The 5,520-nt window shown below is 35.4% G+C and overlaps 1 pseudogene; it reads right to left on the bottom strand.

The window, feature by feature from the left end:
- LOC116134327 overlaps positions 1-4,587 on the bottom strand; it is a 7,390-nt pseudogene extending 2,803 nt beyond the window's left edge.
- Between the last annotated feature and the right edge of the window lie 933 nt (positions 4,588-5,520).

The raw sequence follows: 5,520 nt of genomic DNA, 5'->3' as shown, positions 1-5,520 counted from the left end.
GGCAGTGTAAACTCTGCCATGATTGTTTAAACATAGATAGCCTTTGTGATGTGAACTATAACCCAAAAACACGCATGCTTCAGAGTGGAAAGAAAACTTCTGTTTTTGATAAGGCCTGATAAAAGGGAAGCATTGACATCCAAAGGTTTTGAGTGCTGTGTAATCAGGAGCTTTATTGAATAGCATTTGAAAAGGGTTGTTATGCATCAAGGTGGCTGAGGGTAGTCGGTTTATCAAATACACTACCGTGTAAAAAGCAAACCACCAGTAACGGAGTGGCATGGAGGCTTGAGCCAGAAGTGTAAGTCTAGTTTCAGTAACATGGCGGTGCTTACGTTCGACCTTGCCATTTTGATGGTGAATATGGGGACGTGGATGACGGAAGTGAATTCCTTGTTGAGAAAAATAAGCAGCTGGAGGTCTGAATTCATCGCTCCAATCAGATTGAAAAACTCTAACTTTCTTATCAAATTGTTGTTCCATAAGCTTAAGGAAAAGAGTGATAGTGGCACAAACTTCATATTTAAATTTCAGAGGATAAATCCAAGTATATCTGGTATAATCATCCACAAACAGTAGATAGTATCTAAAACCAGTAGCTAAAACAATTGGAGCTGGTCCCCAAACATTTGCAAACACCAATTCAAAGGGTTCAAGAGATTTGGAGGAGGTTGAAGGCTGGACAGTGAGATGAAGTTTTCCATACTGACAAGCTTGACAAAAGTGAGTTTTATTTATATCAGCACGATGCTTTACATTCAAATCTTTCACAATGGTTTTAAGAACAAATGCATGAGGATGGCCTAATCCTCTATGCCATAACAACATAGTATCGTCACTCAGTTTAGCTGGAGAAGTTTCTGCCAATTTGGTGACGTTATTTTCAGAGTGAATCTTGGCTGGAGCACATGAGGTAACATGCAAAGAAGGTTGAGGAACCATTTTGGTGGATTGACAAGGAAGTGTCTTGAGAAAGCTGTGCAAAAAGTCACCTTTTGATTTATTTTCAGTCTTCCCAATGGTTGGTATTGTAAGTTGGTATAGACCATTATTCAGAACTCCTTGAAGCAGAGTTTTCTGTGACAACTTGTCCTAATAACACATCCATCAGCAGAAAACTCAACAACAACATTATTGTCTTTTGTAATTTTAGAGATACTGAGTAAATTTTTTGTTACATGAGGTACATGGAGTACGTTTCAAAGGTAAATGGATTTGTTTAGATAATTTGAGGGAAAAGTGGTCATACCTGTGTGTGAGATTTCAAAGCTTTGTCCATTTCCAACTTGTAAAGTTTCTGGACCATTATACTGACTTTTGAGAGATAGATTTTGTAGGTCAGGAGTGATATGGTGAGTTGCTCCTGAGTCAATAAACCAATTTGGATCCATGACTATAAGAGGGGAAGCCATTTGTGAAAAGTTTTCATTCTGGCGGTTATCAAAGACTATTTCAAGACCACGTGTAACTGATCCTGAAGGGTGCTGCTACTGTGAGTTGAAAGAAGTTGGTTGACACTTCAGTGCTGGAGATTGGTTACTTATAGTATTCATGGGAACCAAAGGAGATTGGTTTGTATAGTGGGGTGCAGAGTATGTATTAGCAAAGTAAGCTTGTGCAGAAGAAAATTTTGGTGCAGATTGATACCTATGATTCTGAGTACCTTGAAAATTTGTATCAAATCTGTGATAGCATTGAAGTGCCATGTGTCCAGTTTTCCCACATAGTTGGCATATCATTCTTTGTTTATAAAAGTTTCTACCTCTGCCATGATCTCTTCCAAAGCTTCAGTAGTTGGATGCATGTCCTGACCACTTGAATAGACATTCTATGACTCTATCTATCCTTGAAATGGTCCATACATAGGTTGGTTTGATTGGTGAGCTGTTGCATTTGAGTTTTGTTGATGTGGCTAAGAGTTCATGGTCTGTTTATTTGCAAGAAAAACTGCTGCTTCATGAAATCCTATATACGTTGAGTGTTGTTTCCCCAATCTTATCTCACACTTGTGTAATAGGAACTGCGCTTCTTGAAGAGAAACATCTCCACTTCGAGAGGTTAAATTTGCTACAACCACGTCATATTCGGTTCCCAGGCCATCAAGAATATACATAAGCAATTCTTCATCGTTAACAACTATTCCACTGGCAGTTAAAGATCCAGCAACTTCTTTCATTTTCAGTACATAGTCGTTGATGCTCAAGTTTTCTTTTCTGGTTGTTTGTACAAGATTTCGCAGATGTAGTATTCTAGCTTTCAAATCAGTAAGAAAGTGCATTTCTAAAGTTTTCCAAACATCAAAACTTGTTTCACAATTTGCTACATGCCTAAACATTGTTTCAAAAATGGAGGATATCAACCAACCAAACAGGAATTGATCTAGTTTCTTCCACATGGTGTATTCTGTGTTAACAGTTTTTCTAGAGTTATCATTTTGAGAGATTAAGTAGGGTGGAGGACATAGTTTATCACCTGTAATAAATCCTTCAAGTTTGTAAGCTTTCAATGCAGTGAGTACTTGTGATTTCCAGTAGGCATAGTTCTTCTCTCCTATTTCACGGTGATGTTTGGTAGGGCATTTGCCAGAGGAAAAGATGATACCGAGCTTGAGATCTTTCCGTCAATGTTGATGTAAGCTGATGCAGGGGACTTAGGATCAGCCATTGACATTTGTCAATTAAGGCTCTGATACCATGAGAAGCATACTAAAGAAAAAAGAAGAAAAAACAGAGTATAAAGACTCTGAAACAGAGAGTAAAAGAATTAGTACTGAAGCATTTATTTCCTATTGATTTTTCTGAATACCATCTGTCTTTTATGTCTACAATTTATAAAGAAAGCAAGTCAGGTGCTGTCCCTATTCTCTAGAATCTCAGCCGCACATTCTATGTTACAAAGTTTTACTCTAACCATTGGATTTGTTTACGTTGATGCAAGTTGCATGGCAACTTGTCAACTTGCATAACTAATGGATAACAACTTATCAACTTGCATAACAAATGAGTAACAAACTTGTCAACTTGCACAACAATATCAGCAGCAACTTGTCAACTTGTTCAACTGATTTTGATCCACTTGCAGTTTGTTTGAGAGAAATGCAGAAAGTGCTGATATCCTGGAATCGAAATCTTTAGCTGCTTGAGCTGAAGCTTGCTACAGTTTACATCCAAGATTGCAGGTCCACCAGAATGTGCAACCCAAAAGATTGAATTCGAATCTGAGATACCTAAAGGCTGGAATACCTCAATTAGTCTCTCCTCAATATGATTTGCAATAATGTCAGGAACTTCCTTTCCAATATGAATGGTAAGTTCGTGCTCACGAATACTCCCACAAATAGCCCCAAGGCAATTAGGCACTAATGTTGGGGGCTGCAGAGACTAATTCAAATATGACCTTTTCAACATTAGGAATTGGATCTGCAACAACTATAAGAGCTGCTGTGCCATCCGGAAACAAAGAATGACTCACAATAACATCGACATCAGATTTGCTAGGGCTATGGAAGCGAGCAATAGTTATTTCAACGCAAACGATCAAGACACGTGCATTTTTACTGTTCTCAGCTAGGTCTTTAGCTATGCGAAGTGTAGTGCCACCTCCATTACAACCTTGTTGATACAACATGACTCGTTTAATAGATGGGTCAAGCCCTTAGCGCTAGACAATTTTGTAGTCATACCCAGGCATGAATAGTCCCATAGTGCTGCAACAAATTAAATGAGTGATTTTTTATTTGGGTTGGCCCCATTCCTTAATGGCCTTGATTGCAGCTTGCTTCCCTAGCTCTGGTACCAATGTTGGTGCCATGTCTTGTCTAGTATCCAATGAAGGTGCCTTGTACGTAGCAATGTTTGGGTTTTCTTTCAAAACTTCTTCTGTTGTATACGTGTAACGTTTTTTATTGGTTGTTCTATCACCTCAAATAAATAAATAAATGTCCTAAATATATATTTTTTTCGTTTGAATATTTTTTTAACAACTCAGGAATATTCACGACACAGAGAGATATAAATGTAAACAATAGTACCTTTCAAATTAAGTCTTTTATCCAATGTTAACAACATCTCTTGGATCATAATTAGATTATCTAAATAAAGGATTGATAACATATTGTATCCTCTTGTAAGTATAAAAACCCTTGAAATTTCATATACTTTGGTTCTCATTCGTTTTGTAACTTTTGTTTACATAAAATGATTTTCTATTTTTCAAATTGTCAAAACAGAAAAGTACATGATCTAATGGTTATTAAATGGGTTTTAAATAACCATTACATTAATTCTAAGATAATAGAACAAATATTTATTCGAAAACTTAAAGGATAATTAGATAATTTATGTAGAAAAAATATTAAGAACAACATAAACTAAAGAAAAATGAAATTAGAGAAGAGTAATATTTCTTACACATGCGCTGCATTTTGTTTTTGACCAGCGTCAAGTGCTCAGAATTGGTCATACGAAAGTAAGCATTTGGATATGCACTTTGCTCATAAATAGTTGGAGGATTTACCGTTCCAATTGCCATGACGGTGGCAGTGCCTTCGGCACGTTGAGCCCTGCAAACTTCCTCCACAGTAACCATTTTTTCTCTCCAAAAAAATTATTAATGCTACTGTGTTCAAGTTCTTTGAGCCTTGGTTGCTGTCTTGATGAGGAGGAGGAGAGGGATGTGGGTTCATTTATATACACAAATAGATTGATTTTTAAAATATTATTCATGTATCATGATGTTTATTTAATAATAATTCTTAAACATCATGGAGAACAATGCAATTAGAATACTGGGAATGCAGAATAGTAGCATTTATTTTGGTTTACGTTAAAGATCAGGTTTGCAGAATATTTATTCATTAAAAAGTTCTCCATGCATGGTCTAACATGATTTTGTAAAGAATATTTTACCAATTCTCCAAACATGCATACCTCTGATTAAATCCAGCTAGATCAATTTATTTATATTCTAAGTTGCATTTGATTCGCTCCTAGTTTTACTTTCCGTGGTAGTGTTACTGTTTTCCACCAGCATATATTTCTGGTTTTTTTTTTTATATATATATATATATATATTTCTTGGAATTTTTGTGAACTTAAGATCTTAGGATTTCATAGATAGCATGTTATCTTAGCAATAACGTACGTGGTAGCAGCACATGTTTTTTAATCAATGGCCGAGGAATTGTGCCATCCGTCATTAAAACATGGGTAACGTTTACTATAAGTATTATTTAGCTTTACAGGTTGTCTAATTAAAATTACAAGGAAAATCATATTTATTCAATACCTTTTTGATTAATTAGTCTCATCGATTATTTAGCGATACGAAAATAGTATTTAAAAAAACTATAAATATTAATTTTATACGCATTAAAAATTATTATTAGTTTAAAATTTAGGCAATATCATAACAATAATATTTTGCTTACAATTGAATTAAACAAAAAGACAAAAATTACACAAAATTTATGCAAAATGACTATCATGTCCTTTGTTTTTTGTCTATTTGTATGAATCAGTT

Source organism: Pistacia vera, unplaced genomic scaffold (genome assembly GCF_008641045.1).
Source record: "Pistacia vera cultivar Batoury unplaced genomic scaffold, PisVer_v2 Contig284, whole genome shotgun sequence".
NCBI lineage: Eukaryota > Viridiplantae > Streptophyta > Magnoliopsida > Sapindales > Anacardiaceae > Pistacia > Pistacia vera.
Note: the sequence above shows the minus strand (reverse complement) of the source record. Positions and strands in the feature narration are given on the sequence as shown.